This window comes from Bos indicus, chromosome 23, assembly GCF_029378745.1.
Source record: "Bos indicus isolate NIAB-ARS_2022 breed Sahiwal x Tharparkar chromosome 23, NIAB-ARS_B.indTharparkar_mat_pri_1.0, whole genome shotgun sequence".
NCBI classification, from domain to species: Eukaryota; Metazoa; Chordata; class Mammalia; order Artiodactyla; family Bovidae; genus Bos; species Bos indicus.
Window position 1 is genome coordinate 15,193,694 of NC_091782.1, and position 19,118 is coordinate 15,212,811.

A 19,118-nucleotide genomic window follows, 5' to 3' on the forward strand; every position below is an offset into this window, starting at 1 on the left:
TAAGATAATGTTTGGCTGTAAAAAAAACATAAGATGACTATTATAACAGGAACACATAGGAGTTTCTTTTTCTCACCTGACAAGAAGTCAGGGGAAAATTCAGCCACTTACGGATGTCATCGAGGGCCCCAGTTCCTTTTGCCTTCCCGCTCCACCATTCTTAAGTGAGTGGTTTTTGTACTCAAGGTTGCAAGATGGTTGCTGTATCTCCAGATATCATATTTACATCCTAAGAGAGAAGAAATGGAGGAAGGAGAAATAGGGGCTGTCAAGGGGTTGAAGGGGCATGCCATCTGAATCTGACTTTTTCTTAAAGAATATTTGTAGAAACTGACCCCTGCCTTCTGCATGCCAACCTCACTGGATGGAAATGGGTTTCACAGCTATCTCTAGTTACAAGGGTGTCTGGAATGGTAACTATTGTAGACCTCCAGTTTCTTTAGTTGAGGAAGGCAAGGGAGAAGGGGATTTTGGAAGCCAATGTGCAGTGTCCACCACAAAGCCAAGTTCACCTTGGAACCCTGATGGGAGGAAGGGGATGGAGAGATGTTGCTGTGGGGTATGATGCTCAGGAGGGCAGCCAGACAGTGACCAAACAGCAGGGCTCTGAGTTCTCTGTGGCTTGGACCAAAACATCTTGGCTGTCTCCCACCAAGAGGCCCAGTCCCAAGACTTGGCTCCTTCTGGCAATCAGCCCTCACCAGCTGCTGCCAAAGGGGTAAACACATTCCAAGTCCTTGAGTCCCTGCTGCACTGTAACTGTGCTTAAGACACACCCCCACCTTTACCCCATCTGGGCTAACAGAATGCTCGCTAGAGCTGTGTTGTTTTAGTGATGACTTGTGGTTGTCCTCCTTCTCCTTAATGGGGAGTTGAATACCTACACACTTATGTTATCCCACTGAACAAGCGATTTGCATCCCATGCATCTCATTTTTCAGTTCATTCTCCAAACCGTGGGCACCAAGCAGGATAAGGCATTACGCTCTCTTTTCTTCTCTACTCTGGAAAGATGGCTATTAAACCAAGCCATGTCCTCAAACCTCTTCGGCTAGGTAGAGAAATAGACAACCATTAGAATCCAGAATCCAGACCTGAACAGCCAGAAGACGCCACCTGGCTCATCACCCAGCGTGGGCTCCATCTGCTTGCTCACTCCTGGGAGAGTGAAACAACCCAGACTCCATCCTGATGAAGGTGCCAGTCATGGAGGAGACTGTTTCTTGACTAAGGCAACTTCCGTCCAGACAAGGAGATGGATCACAATCACATTTAAGAAAAAAAAAAAATTAAAAGCCATTTTATAAAGTATGAATAAGGACTATTATAAATGGCTCAAACTCTATATGTAAGCAATGAAGTAAGATGAATTGACTGGTAATGAGTTGGAAAAGCTATACAAGGGCAGGGAGTGTGGAACATAATTTAATAAAAATAAACTTTTTTTTTTTTTTTTTTACGCACCCACTCCCAAAGAAGAAATGGAAAAGTTGTTAGGGTGTGGACCAGGGCTTCTAATTAGCTGTTCTGTTCTTCCTGATTTATCTCCTTTCTTGCCCTAGCACCTTCCTGGGATTTAGTGTCCCGTGAAAGGACTTGGTGGAAGGGCAGGGCTCCCCCGTCCCGAGCACCTGATCTCCCAACCCGCTCGGACCAGGAGAGAAACGAGGAGAAACCCACCGCCTCAGGTCACCACTCCTGCCTCCTTGACCCCTTCTCTGTTTCCAAAACAGAGGAAGCCCTGAGAAGGCTCTTTGCCAGAGTTGGAAAACAGCTACCCTCATTGTCTGCCTCGCCCTGCCGGCTGCATTCTCCTCCCTCCCTCCGCTGCTTTCTGTCTGAAAGTGTGAAAATTACAAATCCCAAGGAACTGCAATCAGAACTCTACCTAGGGAAAATGCAGAGTATCCTGGCCATAAATATCCCGCTCCAAGACGCCTGACGTCAGAGCGGGGCGGGCGGGCGGGCGCGAGGCCGGCCCAGGGGGAGCGGCGAGGTCTCGGTCGGGAGACTGCGAGCTCGGCTCGGCTAAGCGCGGAGCGGGCGCGGCGGGCGGGCGGGCGAGCGCGCAGCCGGGCGCGGGGCTGCGGGAGCCGAGGACGCGCCATGGGCGGCCCGGGGTGAGTACGGCCGCCCCGCTCTCCTCCCCGCTTCGCATCCGGGAGGCCAGGGGACCGCGGAGGCTTTCCGGGCCACTTCCCCACTTCTCTCCTCCTCTACTTTTCTTTCCGAGGCTGAAAGGGGATTTGGCGAGGCAACGGCTCCGCCGGCTGCCTGTTTTTTTTGTGTCTCCGAAGTGCTTTGCAGGAGCCGCCGAGAATCCCTGAGCGGGGTTCCGGGGGGGCTGGGGGCGGTGGGCTGTGAGCGCGTCGGTGCCGGTGGGTGTGATGTGCGTGTCGGGTCTGTCTGGATGGGCACATCTGGACACAGGAAATGTCTTCGGAAAACTTTAAAAAAAATGTTTATGGCTTTGAAATCCGATTCCTTCTTGTCATAAGTGGACAGACAGAGCCGGTGACCCCCAAACGGACAACTTTTTGGTGGTGGCTTTTCCCGGTTCGCTTGTGTCTGCCTTTGGGTGATTTAACTCTTCACACGCCCCCAGCTCCCACTTGCAAGCCTGGCCCCTGGCCAGCAGGCTAGGCGGGGGGAGAGGGGAGCTTCTTGCTCTCAGAAGCAGCGGGACCTGGGAGAGGGAAGGAGCGTCCCAGGAAAGGCGTCCTGAGTTGGGATCCCAGCACCTGCGGCTGCCGCCCGTCCGTCCGCCTGCTGGGGCCCTGACAGCGCGGGGCAATGGGGCTTTGACTTAACCCGAACGAAGGAGCTGGGCTGGAGGCAGGTAACTGCAAGGGGGAGGAGAAGAAGGAGGTGGTGGGCAGGACTGAGACTCTGTGTCCAGCCGTGCCGGAGAGTGGAGTGGATGTATTTGCCACATGTGCCCACTGTGGGGGCCGATGGGGGTTTTCTGGGAGCCCCTCGGTGCCCCCAAACAAGATGCAAGCTCGTAACATAAAGAGACATGTCTGAGTTGTGGGGTGGAGGAAGGGGGGTGGTGGGGGAGAGGGAGAGAGATTTTTATCAAAATTGAACACAGATTGTTGAGGTCTGGGCTTGATTTAACTCTTCTCTCTCTGCCTTGGCCACTTTTCCAAAGTCCTGTGGTGGTTTTGCAAAGTTCCTAGGAAGATGGGAAGGCGTGGGGGGGCGGGGGGGGGGGACCTCTCCAGGAAAGAGTCCTTGGAGACTTTCCTTGAAACCTACAAGGGAAAGAGAGCAACTTTCTATCTTTAAATAGTTTCAGGTTTTGTGTTCCCCTCCTCCTTCCATGTTCGGTGTCAGTTTCTTGAGTTTCTCTGAAAAGTTGGCTGAAGAAGGGAATAGATTTTCCCTAGGTCGTAGAGGGGGAATTGTGCTCTTTGAGTGTGGGAGGAAGCAGGGCAGTATGGATCCACCAGCCCGGGGTTGCCCAATGCACACATTGGATGTCCATAGCTGTTCAGCAAACCAGTGACCACAAAGAGAGCCCTTTCAGCGTCATCCTACCCGGATCTCTGGTTTTATATTTTGCAATAGAACCAACCTGCAATATTTGGGTGGGAGGAAGATTACTGGACCTCTCCCTGTGTCCTAGAAAAAAGGAGAGAATTAAAAAAACAAAAAACAAAAAACAAAAAAAGGGGACAGGGAGGAAATGTGGATATAAAAAACGGACCCACAGGAAGTTGAAGATTTGGAAGGGTTTTAGAAATTATACAAATTGACTCCTCGAGAAGAGCTGTAAGAGACTGAACAGACAGCAAGTCAGCTCTAGACTCTTTTAACTTCAGGAGTACGTCTTTAACTTGAGTGCAGTGAAGGAGGAAATCACGCTAAGGGCCGTCTAAACAAAAGTGCTTGTAAAGGGGTAGTGGGGTACCCGCCGCGAAATGCATGTGTAGGAGCCTGTTTATGCATTGGCGACTGCGTGGGGATGGTCGTGGCCCCAGGCCTGGAAGCATAAATGGGCCATTTCTCGGTTGCTCTGGGAGCTGCATCGACCTTCATCTCTCCATTAAAAAAAAAAAAAAAACAACTGTGCTATTATTGTCTGGTTCCCTGGTAGCTGCACAGTCCAGCTCCTAACTCCTAGCTGCGTTTCCAGGGTTTTTCCTCCAGATCCTCAGATGCTGAGGGAATACTCGTGCCCCCATCAGGACAAAAAGAGGAGAGAAACTTCTCCTGGACCTCAGAACTGAGAAGAGAGTGAGGAGTTCAGGAAGGGGGAGGATGTGAGGGGGGAACCAATAGAAAGGCCAGTGAAGGCGGAGGGTTTTAGTTTTGGTGATTGTGGGGGAGGTTGAAAGGCCACTGCCTTCTGTGGAAAAAAAAAGTCTCCTCCCCAGTCTTCTTCCCCAGCCCCCGTCACCAAAGTTTTTTTTTTTTTTGCCACAAAACAGGTTAAACTGTTGCCATGATTGAAGAGCCTGGGATCCAGGGATAAAGAAGAGGGAAGGGTGAATGAAGTGTAGGTGGCCAGGAGGATGCAAAGATAATCAGGGAGGCAGAAGCTGGCCTCACAGTGGAGCTGATGGAAGTAACGACTAACACGTCCCCACTCATTCCTACCATGTACAAATAAAAGACTGACTATCCAGGGGTGGACGGGACCTATCCCAGAGTCTTGTTCAGTCGCTCAGTCATGTCTGACTCTTTGTGACTCCATGGACTGCAGCATGCCAGGCTTCCCTGTCCTTCACTATCTCCCGGAGCTTGCTGAAAAAAAAAAGAAATTTTGGAGTCTAGGGTGGCCTCTTGTCCCAGCACAGGACCCCTCAGGGACAACTGAGGCTGAGATCTGGCCTTTCCGTTCTTTCATCATCCTCTCTGGAGGGTCTGTGAGATCCTGACCCTTGAGAGTTTGCTCAGGGGGACAGTTCACTGGATTCTCAGACCACTGATGGCCTGGGCTGATGTGGAAGCCTTCTCATTGGCCCTTCTATCAGCTCAAGCTTCTGACCAGCTCATTGGTCATCTCTGAGATCAGAATACTTAGGGTGCATTCTCAGGCTCTCCAGAAGGTTGAAAGGTCAAAGGCACCTGGCAGAACGAACCACTTGGAAGGCGTCCTTTGCTTTGACAGCAGTTGACCTAAGTCTCCACAACTAGAGTCTCCGTGTTCAGGGATCTGGTGTCCGTCAGCTCTGGATTTCAGATGCAGCCTGGCACAATGGAAAGAGGACCGACATCAGAGCAGTCTGCCTGGGAAAGAATTAGTAACCTGGGCATGCGTGCTCAGTCATGTCTCTCTTTGCAATCCCATGAACTGTAGCCCGCCAAGTTCCTCTGTCCATGGGATTCTTCAGGCAACAACACTGGAGTGGATAGCCATTTCCTTCTCCAGGGGATCTTCCTGACCCAGGGATCGAACCTGCATTTCCTTCTTTGCAGGTGGATTCTTTACCACTGAGTCACCAGGGAAGCAGTAACCTGGGATACATTACTTATTCTTTCTGAGCTTAAGTTCCCTCACCTGTGAAACGAGAATGATACTTACCGCTCAAGGTTGTTACAAACATGGTATTTATGCAAAGGGGCTAAAACAGAGCGAGGGATGTTGTAGACCTTTCATAAAGGGAATCTCATAATTTTATTTTCTAGTTTTTTTTTAGCCATCAGCCACCCACGTGGTTTGGAAAGGACCTCTCTCCAAATCTGGCTGTGTTGTTTTCCGTTCTTGAAGACACCTGGTTGGAGATTCAAGGGCTCAGGTCACCCTTACTTCCTCCCTCTAGAAACAGTAGCTAGTGGGGATTATCCAGGAACGTGGCTGCTCCATTATCCTGAGGGCTGGGAGGGGACACCAGGCATCCTGGATATCTGGCCTGGAAACCACTCTCGTGTTTGAGTTCTTGGCAGGGAGGAGGGCAGCAGAGCCGGTTGTACGGATGGGGTGGGAAGGTGGGCGCGGGGCGGGAAGATCAAGGAGCAGAGGCATCCTGAAGGACAAGGCCCAGGTCAGAGACGGTTACTGCTCCTCAGGGTGAGAGGGGAGAATCTGATGGGTGGTAAAAATGGAAGCTTTAGCCATTTGTAAACAGCTTGGCAGGTATGGGCTGGGGAGGCTTCCCCCTTCCCAATGGACACGCCGTCTAGCCCTGTGGGGTGGCTGATCCAGAGGACTAAAGGACCATCTGATGTGGGGAACGCAGCTGCAGGTTCTCTTGGCCCATCTCAGTGCTTCTCAGTTATCCTTCAAGTTGACATTTAAGACTTTGAAGATCACATTTGTTTCTGTTCTGTTCAAGCTCTCTCTTTAACCGTGGCCTGGGATGACTTTTCAGCTTTTAAGAGACTCAGCCAGTGGCCAACTTCTCTTGAGATGGCCCAGATTGGGGGTCGGTGAATTCCTCACTCCTGGCAGTATCTATTTCTCCAAACTCTTTCCTCACATTTTTTTGGTTTGTTTGTTTTTTTGTTTCATTATGAGGTTATAAAACTGCACCATCCAAATGCTGTGCAGGGAGGAAATGCCCTTTTCTTTGGACCTGTGGGTCATCCTGCTAGTGCTGAGTGAGGCTGTCAGACTATGGGCATTAGCAGGTGTTGTGGGGTTCTTTCTGGGTCCCCCCCAATCCCCCCACCTGCTCCAGAAAAAGAAAAGGAAAGAAAAAAGAAAACTGAGAAAAATAAGCCTGAGGCAGTTGGGTAGCTCTTTGAATCCTGGCTACAGAGGAGCTGAATTATTTGTAGGATGCCCCATGGTCTGTGCAAAGAGCTTCAGAATCAACAAGACCCAGGTGTGAGTCCAGTCCTAGAACCATCAGGTCACAAGCTGTTCAGCCTCTCTGAGTCTTTTTCACCTGTCAAATGAGAACAATAAGTGTTCTAAAGGGTTGTTCTGAAGGTGAAATGAAATAGTATATGGGAAGGACCTAGCACACTGATCAGTGTTCAGCAAAATGGTAATGCCCTTCACTTTCTAGTTCTTAAGCTCTTGAAAGTACCTGAATTTGGACATTTATCCATGTGTCAAAGTAAATAAGCCACTTATCCAAGGCTTCACAACAGTGCTCAAAGATCAGCTGTTTCTGCCTGGAGATGGAGACCTTCACTACAAAAGCAGGGCACAGGTCCACGCTCCCCATGCCAGACAACTGGCAGCGCCATGCGAGGCTCTACTAGCATAAAGGAAAAGGCCACCCACTCGCTCACCCAGGAGCCTGGGCTATTAGTGAGCTACCACTAGAGCTTGGTTGAGAGGTCCCAAACTCTGTCTTGGTTCAAAGAATTGAGGTCAAAACTGGAGAGGGAAATCACTGATGTAGGACCCAGCATTAAAGCTGAATGATAATGGCACAATGACAGTCATACCTCACGTTTAAAAAGCATGTAGCCTCATTTTATCCTCATGACAATCCTATGAGACGGGTATGATCCACATTTTACAACTCAAAGTGAGGGGCTTAAAAGACTTCCCCTATTTCAGATCGTAAATAAGTGGAAAAAACAGGAGGCCAACAGCTACCCAAGCAGTAGATCTCAACCCATCACCTGGGAAGCTTGTAAAATTATCAGTACCTGGGCCCACCCCGGGCTGATTGAATGAGAATCTCTGGGGTGTGGGGCCCAGGCACTGGTTATTCTGCAAAGTCCCCAGGCGATGTGAAGTATGAGTTGAGAGCTATAGGTCTAAGGGAAGCGAGAAGTGGACCAAGGTGAGGAATCAGTCTTATCAGGCACAGGTGAAACAAACAAACAGATCTTTACTAGGATTTAAGCTCCCTGGCAGTGGCAACTGGTGTGGTTCTGCCTCTACCTGGAACCTAGAACATGCCAGATACAAGGTAGACATTCGATCCATGTTGGCTGAAGGAATGAACAAACTGCTATAGATTCAGTTCAGTTGCTCAGTCGTGTCCGACTCTTTGTGACCCCATGAATTGCAGCACGCCAGACCTCCCTGTCCATCACCAACTCCCGGATTTCACTCAGACTCACATCCATCGAGTCAGTGATGCCATCCAGCCATCTCATCCTCTGTCGTCCCCTTCTCCTCCTGCCCCCAATCCCTCCCAGCATCAGAGTCTTTTCCAATGAGTCAACTCTTCGCATGAGGTGGCCAAAGTACTGGAGTTTCAGCTTCAGCATCATCCCTTCCAAGGAAATTCCAGGGCTGATCTCCTTCAGAATGGACTGGTTGGATCTCCTTGCAGTCCAAGGGACTCTCAAGAGTCTTCTCCAACACCACAGTTCAAAAGCATCAATTCTTCAGCGCTCAGCTTTCTTCACAGTCCAACTCTCATATCCATACATGACCACTGAAAAAACCATAGCCTTGACTAGATGAACCTTTGTTGGCAAAGCAATGTCTCTGCTTTTGAATATGCTATCTAGGTTGGTCATTACTTTCCTTCCAAGGAGTAAGCGTCTTTTAATTTCATGGCTGCAGTCACCATCTGCAGTGATTTTGGAGCCCAGAAATATAAAGTCTGACGCTGTTTCCACTGTTTCCCCATCTATTTCCCAAGAAGGGCTGGGACCAGATGCCGTGATCTTCATCTTCTGAATGTTGAGTTTTAAGCCAACTTTTTCACTCTCCACTTTCACTTTCATCAAGAGGCTTTTGAGTTCCTCTTCACTTTCTGCCATAAGGGTGGTGTCACCTGCATATCTGAGTAGGAGCTGACAATTTCAGCAGCCAAGTCCAACCTGTCACCTTGTTGTGTAAAACAAGCCTTGTGTGTTACTGGAACATAGCCATGCTGTTTGAGTACGTGTTAGCCGTGGCCCCTTTCATGAGAAAAGGGTGGAGTTGGAGTGTTGTCATCGAGGCTGTATGGGTCACAGAGCTGAAAATATTTACTGTCTCGCCCTCTAACAGACAAAGTTTGGTGGTTCCTGCCCTGGTTCTCAGTGTGAACAGACCAAGTACAGTTTAGGGAAGGTTGTTGCAGCTTGGTGGTCAAGAATATGGCTTCTAGAATCAGATCTATGTTTGAATCCTGGCTCCACCACTTAACCTGTTGTAAGACCTTGCGTATTATTTCACCTGAGCCTCAGTTTCCTCATCTGAAAAATGGGGATGATAATAAATGCTACCATTCTCGAAGGATGGTTGCCAAGATTGCCAGCCCCTGGCCTAGAGTAAGCACTCAATCAATGTTAACTATCCCTTTGGTGGTGGTGGTTTAATTCCTGGCAACTAGCCAGTTGGAGGGAAAACTAAAGTCAAAATCTAAATCCGGTATCACTGACAGAATAAGGGGTGTGGTGGGAAAAAATAATCAGTTGGTAAGCTGGTGTGAGGAAGAAGGACTGATGTGAGGTTTTTGAGGTAAAGGGGATCTTTTTAAGATAACACAAGACAGGCTCCTGGTGTGCAAGCGAGGTGCTATTTGGCTGACGGCTATGTCGCTACATCAGCCGTCAGTTCCGTCATCCCTCAAGGGTTAGGGCTGTGCTGTATTCAGTGGATCCCTCCTGTCTTACTCTTTGTGACCATTTGGATCGTAGACTTGCCAGACTTCTCTGTCCATGGAATTTTCTAGGCAGGAATATTGGAGCAGGTTGCCATTTCCTACTCCAGGGGATTTTCCCAACCCAGGGGTTGAACCCTCGTCTTCTGCATTAGCAGGCAGATTTTTACCACCTGAGAAGCCCCTTCCCTGCCCTAAAAGGGTTAACTTGGGCTTTCCGGAGCTTAGTCACAAGCATGTCCCACCTCTATTCCCTTGCTTGTAGTTTGTTCTGCCTGGATGGCCCATTTTCCTGGGGCTACTTGTCCTACCAGGCTTGTGCTGGTGGCCCCTTCTCTCCCAAACTCCCTTTTCCAGGCTTCCCTCTCCGCCAAGTCACTCCCTTTTCACTCTGCAAACTTAGCAGGCAGCTCTGACATAATATCTAACATGTGGCATCGGAGTCCAGGAAGGACTGAGTCTCTCTGTCTTGCCTTCTACGTATTTGGAGCTCATAAAAGTCGAATGACATTGTAGAAGCCACACCTGGTAGCCAGTGTCAATTAAACCCTTGGTTCAACTCTGACAGCTGAGTTAACTCCTGAGGAATGTCTATGGTCCGTGCCCGGGTGCTGATGAGATGGCAAGAGCAAATCCCCAGAGCCAACCAGATGGAGAAGGGCCGTCCAGTTTATAGATGACGTGGAAGCTCTGTGTCCTTATCCTCCGTGCTGTGGTGGCTCCTGCCCTCTGGAGCACCTCTCCTAAGGGGTAGCCAGGGACAGGGACAGAGGGAAGAAACTTGAAACCAACCCTCTGACTTCTTGTCAGCAGATGCGGCGAGAAGTTGGGTTTTGGCTTCTCTGGGCTTTTCATGTGTACGTGCCAAGATAATTGGGAATTGGCTTGGGACGGTCAGCTTTCATTATCACCGTAACAAAGAGAGGCATGGTCACACATAATAGCTAACAGCAGATAATTCACAGTATTGCCATCTGAACGCAGAATGTGTTGCATAATTTTTATAGATTTTACTGACAGATGTATACTCATGGCAAATATATGTCATATAGGGAATAACATTAAAATTGTTATTTTCTAATGATGGAGAAGGCATGGAAGAATGTCAGCCTTAAATTTTCCTCTTTGAACAACTCCAAATGGGCAATTAGGAGCTGATTTCTAAGAGGGCAAGGAAGACAGGGAATGAAATCGTATTGTTAATAGTAGGTCTCACTATGCATGTAGCACCATGTTGATAATTTTTTAAAAATTTATTTCTTATTTGATTTTTCAAAATTATGATGGTAATTCTCCCTTGCTTAAACATGTGGATCAATATCATGCAGAGATACAAAAAGACAAGTGGAAAGCGAATCGCATCTCCACTCCTCCTCCACACCCTGGGAATTGATGTTTACAGCCTAGAATTAATCCTTCCTTATCTTTTCCTTTGTCCATACAACTACTAGAGGTGTGTATACTATTATGGTGGGGTCTTGGCCCAGACAGTAAAGCATCTGCCTACAATATGGGAGACCCAGGTTCAATCTCTGGGTTGTGAAGATCCCCTGGAGACGGAAATGGCACCCCACTCCAGTACTCTTGCCTGGAAAATCCCATGGACTGAGGAGCCTGGTAGGCTACAGTCCATGGGGTCGCAAGGAGTCGGACACGACTGAGCGACTTCACTTTCACTTTCTTGTTGTTTGACTGTTTTTCACTGAAATGGAATCTCTGTGTATTACTCTGCTGCATATGTTTCTTCTCTTTTGACCATTTATCAGGGTCATCCCTATGGTGAATGGAACCGTTTATTTTTTCTGATTTCTTTATATGCCTAGACACACACAGGGGCTTCCCAGGTGGCTCAGTGGAAAAGAATCCCCCTGAAATGCAGGGCATACAGATTCAATCTCTGCTGTAGTATTCTTGCCTGGGAAATCCCATGAACAGAGGAGCCTGGAGGGGTTGCAAAAGAGGCAGACATGACTGAGCGACTGAGTATACAGACGCACACAGCTCTATATATCTGAGATCATGCCATTCTTGCAGCAAAGTCCATTATTTTTTTTTTCAATCAGTCAGCTATTACATGTGATTTCATCCTGGGTGACCACCAGCTTGGGTACCTGAGTCTGACATACCAAGCATCCATCACCCAGGAAAGATGAGTGGTTGTTGTACCCTAGCCTGTGACCATCTGGGTACGCTTCCGTGCTGTGTGTGGTCTTTGTCCCCTAGGAAAGCTCTTGAGCATCAGTCCCTGTGGCTGCCCCTCCTTCTCATCAGATTTAGTCTTCCCTCCTTGGGTCTCTTCAGTCACTGAATATGTAGGAAGAGCCACAGGAAACGTCAAAGACGGATACACTGGATCGGGGAACAAGGGTGGCAGAGCAAGTCAGGCAGTGTAGGATGGCACATCCTACAATTAGGATAATGGTCAGCTGTGTGGGCCCTGCGTTCAGATCACCAGCCCCCAGCAGGACCGCTTCCCAGCAGCAGACAGTGCTGGCAGTCGTCAGCCCTCTTGAGAATTGCCTCCGCTGCAGTCTCTCCTACTGGGTCCCCTGTATCCAGTGACCAGTGGGTTCCCTCTGCCCCAATGTGGGGGAAATTCTAAAGGGCATCCTGGCTTCAGAGCTCCTCATGGGGTTGGCTGAGGCCTTCACTGATGCTGCGTGACAGCTGTACTTCCCCTCCCACCTGAACCTCCCTCCCATGATTGGTGAATTCTAAGAACCCTTCAATAAACCCCTGCCTGCCCCCAGAAGTTTTACTTATTTTACATAAAATCGTTTTGGAGCAGCCCATTATTATCCAGATAATTGTTCGTGGCTATGTCACTATATCGGAGAAGGCAATGGCACCCCACTCCAGTACTCTTGCTTGGAAAATCCCATGGATGGAGGAGGCTGGTAGGCTGCAGTCCATGGGGTCAGTAAGAGTCAGACACGACTGAGCGACTTCACTTTCACTTTTTACTTTCATGCATTGGAGAAGGAAATGGCAACCCACTCCAGTGTTCTTGCCTGGAGAATTCCAGGGATGGGGGAGCCTGGTGGGCTGCCGTCTATGGGGTCGCACAGAGTTGGACACAACTTGCCTTAGCAGCAGCAGCAGCAGCACCATGTCACTATATGAAAAAGTACGTTTTTTTTTTTTTTTCCCTTGTGCTCTATATTGTATGTTTTCTAGGTGGGACCCAACTGATTTCTCTTCACATAGAGTTGTGTTATAACTGGGAAGGCTGAGCACATGTTTTGATTTTATTGCCAGATTTGCATTGGCACCTGCTCCCTCCCTCAGGTCCTCAAGTCTAGGCTGAGAGGTGTGGGTATATCAGGTCAGAAGCATGACCGGATAGCTTTGTTGCCATCTTGCCTGGAGACAGGATCTGGACAAGTTGACCTTTGGGAATTCTTCTTTATCTTACCAGTGTGTCTTCTATATAAAGGGGGAGGTCTCAGGGGGCTCTGTTGGCTCATTGGGAGCCAGCTTCCTGCCTGTATAGGTTTTCATGCTTGCCTGGATCTCTGCCAGACCTGATTTGTTCTTATGGGGGTGTTTGTTTCTAACTGCTTGGTCCCAAGCCAGGGAGGTCTTTGGGGCTGTGCATTGAACATTCCACCTTCTGGGTTATGTACACTGATTGCCTACCCAAGTGCCAAAGCAAAGCTTGCCTGCATCATGGATTCCCGATGTGCCAGACTCACAGTTCATGTCTGACCGCATTCCTGGGGGTCAGTGTCAACACTCCCTCCATCACTTCCTCTCAGACACCACGGCCCCCAGCCTCAGGTTCCCCTGATAAGGTAATGAGGGAAGGGAATGATTCCAGGTCAGTGAGGAGATCCATCAGCATCTCCACAGTGCCAGAGACAGCTTTGAAATTTGTTTGAAGCAAATTCAGAAGTTTCTGTGGACTTTGGGCAATAGAAAGACCAAGCCATTTTAACTTTTCTTTTTTTAAAAAAAAGTCTCCATCAATATATTCATCAGTCTGTTCCCGATCATGTGACACTGAGCTGGCAGCTGTCCAGAGAAAGAGAGTTAGGAATTGTCTCTGTCTTGCCGAGACACTCGGTTGATAACATTACCACTTCCCTGAACAGAGGTGATGTTATTGATGACTGTGGATCCTACATGGAAGCTGGAACTGACAGCTGATAAACAGACCAGACTTCTGAATATAAAACTGTGAGTCAGAACACAGGCATCAGCTTCAGTTTCTGGGTCTACTTCATGCTAGCTATGTGGCCTTGCATCACTTACTTCAACTCTCTGTGCCTAAACATCCTTATCTGTAAAATGGGCTGTTATGAAGGTAAAGTTAGTACATGATTTGGTAAAAAGAAAAAAGAAAAACCAGTACTTGAAACCATGGCTGTCACATAGCACTGGGAAGTATTAGTGATGGAGTTGATGGTGGTGGAGGTGATGATGGAGAACACAGATCCAGTCTCATTGGCCCCGTTGGGCCTTCATCCTCCACAGTGCTTGGCACAGAGTGGGGGGGCCCCCCAGGCATGTATCAAGTGAAATATGCCCCTGCCTTTTGGCACAGAGTGGGGGCCCACCAAGCATGTATCAAGTGAAATATGGCCCTGCCTTTTGCCAAGTGTCTGCAGCCTGATTAGTCTGCTCAACTCTCTAATAAAAAAATATTTTCCATTTGATATTTTTATTTCAACTTTGTTAAAGTTGACATGATTCAGAAAAATGCAGTTTGTAAGTGTGTATCTCAGTGGGTTTTCATGCCTGTGTAACCAGCATCCAGATCAAGAAACGCAACATTCCCAAACTCCTACCTCTTCTGCCCCAATAAGTCCCTCATGTCCCTTTGTTTACTCCCCTTTCATAATCCTAACTTCTAATGTCAAAAGTTAGCTTTGCCTGTTCTTGAACTTCATGTAAATGGAATCATACGTTGTGTGCTTGTTTGTAGGGTCTATGTTTGCTCAGCCGACTTCCCTTTCACTTTTCACTTTCATGCATTGGAGAAGGAAATGGCAACCCACTCCAGTGTTCTTGCCTGGAGAATCCCAGGGATGGTGGAGCCTGGTGGGCTGCCGTCTATGGGGTCGCACAGAGCTGGCACGACTGAAGCGACTTAGCGGCAGCAGCGTGTTTGCTCAGCACGATGTGCTGATGACTCATTCTTGTTGTTGTGTAGTATTCCACTACGGGGCTATCCACATTTGATCCGCTCTTTGGTTGGTGAGCATTTGGGCAGTTTCCAGGTTTGAGGCTGCTGTGAATAGCCTTGCTGTGAACACTCATGCACTTGTTCTTGGATGAAGATAGGAATGTTTCTCTGTTGCTGTGTGCCCGGGACTGGAACAGCTGGGTAGTAGGGAATACATATATTCAACGTTAGGAAATACTGCCCAACAGCTTTATAGAGTTGTTCTACCATGTTTTCCCTTTTCTGTGAAGACGAAGCAGCTGTTCCACCTTGGTAGTGTGGGGGCACGAGGCCTGATCGTACCCTGGGGCTCCTGAAATGTGCATCTTCTCCAAGCTCTTGGTTGTAGAAAGCCTTGGGGAGGGAGGCATGTCCTTTTTAACCAGGCACTGCACAAGGTGTATCGCTTATGTTCCTTCACCAAATCCTCTCAACCATTCCACGAGCTCAGATGCTGTTATCCACCCCTCTCACAGATGAGGCAACTGAGGCTCAGAGCAGTTGAACGAGAACCCTAAGGTCCTTCAGGACGAAACTTGTCAGGGCGGAAAACAAGTGTGCCCACACTAAGATGTGTGCCTTTTAGGATCCGATGGTGCATTGTTTTGCCTTTGGTGCTAACAGCAGAGAGAAACACAGACCACTCTAGAAACCCGCGCCAGCTGTGAGTGGTGGCCATGAGAAGATGGTCTGTGAGAGGGAGCAGAAATAAGCAACTTGGTGACCTTGGGAGGTCAAATTGTTTTCCTGCCCAGGGATGGTTGGAGAAAGTCATAACTTTCCTGGAAGGCAAGGGCGACCATGTAATTTACTGTCTAAACCAGGACGCTTTCAAGAGTGAAAGCGTGCTATCTGCATAGGACGCTGGGGAGGCAAGCGTAAACTGGGACTCTTCCAGTTTTGCTCTCCCCTCAGAAGTCTAAGCAGGTATGGCTCTCCTGGTAAGTGGGGCTGCACAGGTTCTTTTTAACTCTTTCAGCACACTGTCTGTCTGGACTCTGCCCTGATGTAATGTCTTCTAGCCTCCTCTGTTTATACTAAAAACGAGTCTGGTTTTCTTCTTCCCTTCTATACAACATTCCCTGCCCAAATGGGGCTCTGACAAGGTAAGCTTCCTTTAAAACAGATCCTCTCACACTGAGATGCATGTGCCAACAGATTAGAAGCTTCTAGAAGCCTTGGACTCTGCCTTAGTTACTGTGATATCTACAGCACTTAGCTGAGTGACAGACATAGAGTGAGCACTCCAGGAATGCTTGACTGTATATGATGTTTATCCATGTGCTTATTCATTCATTCATAGCTCATAAAAAAAGAGCTTAGTTTGGATCCTAGCCTCTTTTTTAAAATTTATTTTTAGTTGGAGGATAATGGCTTTACAATGTTGTGTTGGATTCTGCTGTACAACCACGTGAATCAGCCATCAGTATACATATATCCTCTCCCTCTTGAACCTCTCTCCCAATCGCCACCCCATCACAGAGCGCTCGGTTGAGCTCCCTGTGTTATACAGCAGTTTCCCACAAGCTGTCTATTGGAAAAGACCCTGATCTGGGAGAGACTGAGGGCAGGAGGAGAAGGGGACGACAGAGGATGAGATGGTTGCACAGCATCACCGACTCGATGGACATGAGTTTGAGCAAACTCTGGGAGATGGTAAAGGACAGGGAAGCCTGGTGTGCAGCAGTCCATGAGGTTGCAAAGAGTCGGACACAACTGAGCAGCTGAACAACAGCAATGTATATGTTGATGCTACTCTTTCAATTCATCCAACCTTCTTCCCTTTCTGTGTCCACAAGTCCATTTTCTACTTCTGCATCTCTATTTATGTCCTGTATTTACAAGTTCAATACCATTTTTCTAGATTCCATATATAGGTGTTAATGTACCGTATTTGTTTTTCTAACTGATTTCATTCTGTATAACAGGCTTTAGGTTCATCCACCTCAGTTCAACTGACTCAGATTTGTTCCTTTTTATCCTAACCTCTTCTTTTTATCTGACTCCTATTCCTCTGGTCCAGAAAGAAGTCAGTTGTGTGTGTGTGTGTGTGTGTGTGTGTGTGTGTGTGTGTGTGTGTGTGTGTGTGGTAGGGGCAGTGCATGCATACAAAGAATGAAGAATCAAAGGGATCAACTTAATGAATAGCAAACACATCATGGAATTTGATGTCAGGATCTAGGTTTGAGTTTGAACCATCCACTAATTAGCTGCACTGGCTTAGATAAGCGATACAGCAGTTTAACATTGCTGAGCCTCTGTTTTGGCCATGTGTGGAGTGGAAACACAGTAATACCAGGGGTAAAGGAGTGAAATGTGTCTGTGGAGCAGGGTGCTGTGAAGTGTTACGTAATTTCTTGTTAGTTGCTGTAGTGGTTCAGCCGCTCTCTGAGAAGCACCAGTGGGAGGCACAGTGTGCTGAGGCAGGTCCTCCGTCAGCTGAATGAATCTCCCATCAGCTAAATCTATTTCTACCCCCCAGGGCCTCTGGTCTCTTAAAGCGAGGCATCAGCATGTACGTGGCAACCCCATGTGACTGGGAACTCTTATTAATAAACCAGGAAGCACTCGGCAAATTCTTCAAGGTCTTAGGGATTTGATGTGAGTGTCGAAAGATAAGGATGCAAAGGATGATTAATTTCTCACTAAGCCCACAGCTGCATTTTCTTTAGAACAACAAAAAGAAGCATTTAGAGGCTTAATGTGTATCCCACAGTATCTTTGGTATGGTGTGGTAGTTTCTCATGTAGATTCTGGGGTCAAAACTGCTGCTGCTAAGTCACTTCAGTCGTGTCCGACTCTCTGTGACCCCATAGACGGCAGCCCACCAGGCTCCCCCGGCCCTGGAATTCTCCAGGCAAGAACACTGGAGTGGGTTGCCATTTCCTTCTCCAATGCATGAAAGTGAAAAGTGAAAGTGAAGTCGCTCAGTCGTGTCCAACTCTTAGCGACCCCATGGACTGCAGTCTTCCAGGCTCCTCCGTCCATAGGATTTTCCAGGCAAGAGTACTGGAGTGGGGTGCCATTGCCTTCTCCGGGGGTCAAAACTGCTGGGATCCAAATTTAGGATTCCACTGTTTATTAGAATTGCAGCCTTGGGCAAGTATTTATCTCCCCTGAGACTCAGTTTCCTCATCTGTGAAAGGGTGATAATATTTTAATAGTACCTACCACTAAATGGGGCTTCCCTTGTGGTTCAGCTGGTAAAGAATCCACCTGCAATACAGGAGACCTGGGTTCAATCCCTGGGTTGGGAAGGTCCCCTGAAGAAAGGAAAGGCTACCCACTCCGGTATCCTGGCCTGGAGAATTGTATAGTCCATGAGGTTTCAAAGAGTCAGACACAATGAGCGACTTTCACTTTACCACTGAATGAGGACAAAAATAAGACTTGAAAAGTACTTAGAGCAGTGCCTAGAACACAGTACATACACTGTCAGTTCAGTTCAGTCGCTCAGTCGTGTCCGACTCTTTGCGACCCCATGAATCGCAGCACGCCAGGCCTCCCTGTCCACCACCAACTCCCGGAGTTCACCCATACTTATGTCCATCGAGTCAGTGATGCCATCCAGCCATCTCATCCTCTATCATTTCTTTCTCTTCCTGCCCCCAATCCCTCCCAGCATCAGGGTCTTTTCCAATGAGTCAGCTCTCCACATGAGGTGGCCAAAGTATTGGAGTTTCAGCTTCAGCATCAGTCCTTCCAATGAACACACAGGACTGATCTTTAGGATGGACTGGTTGGATCTCCTTGCAGTCCAAGGGACTCTCAAGAGTCTTCTCCAACACCACAGTTCAAAAGCATCAATTCTTTGCTGCTGAGCCTTCTTCACAGTCTAACTCTCACATCCATACATGACCACAGGAAAAACCATAGCCTTGACTAGACGGACCTTTGTTGGCAAAGTAATGTCTCTGCTTTTTAATATGCTATCTAGGTTGGTCATAACTTTCCTTCCAAGGAGTAAGCATCTTTTAATTTCATGGCTTCAGTCACCATCTGCAGTGATTTTGGAGCCCCCAAAAATAAAGTCTGATGCTGTTTCCACTGTTTCCCCGTCTATTTCCCATGAAGTGATGGGACCAGGTGCCATGATCTTAGTTTTCTGAATGTTGAACTTTAAGCCAACTTTTTCACCCTACTCTTTCACTTTCATCAAGAGGCTTTTTAGTTCCTCTTCACTTTCTGCCGTAAGGGTGGTGTCATCTGCATATCTGAGGTTATTGATATTTCTCCCGGCAATCTTGATTCCAGCTTGTGCTTCTTCCAGCCCAGCGTTTCTCATGATATACTCTGCATAGAAGTTAAATAAGCAGGGTGACAATATACAGCCTTGTCATACTCCTTTTCCTATTTGGAACCATTCTTTTGTTCCATGTCCAGTTCTAACTGTTGCTTCCTGACCTGCATATAGGTTTCTCAAGAGTACACTGTAAACCTGTGTTATTATTATTGGCCGAATAATGTGTTGTCCATTGGAATACGATGTGCTGATG

The 19,118-nt window shown here is 48.0% G+C and overlaps 1 protein-coding gene across 3 annotated transcripts in view; it reads left to right on the forward strand.

Annotated features, from left to right (window-relative positions):
- The first annotated feature begins 1,989 nt into the window (after positions 1–1,989).
- The window catches only part of DAAM2 (dishevelled associated activator of morphogenesis 2), a 135,606-nt gene continuing 118,477 nt past the window's right edge, over positions 1,990–19,118 (forward strand). For 2 of the 3 annotated variants that reach the window (XM_070777918.1, XM_070777921.1), the window contains exon 1: positions 1,990–2,120. The gene's annotated coding sequence lies outside the window, so the exon portion shown is untranslated. Of the gene's footprint in view, positions 2,121–2,426; positions 2,840–19,118 lie in introns of those variants that run through there. The other variant, XM_019985653.2, reaches the window with a different exon arrangement.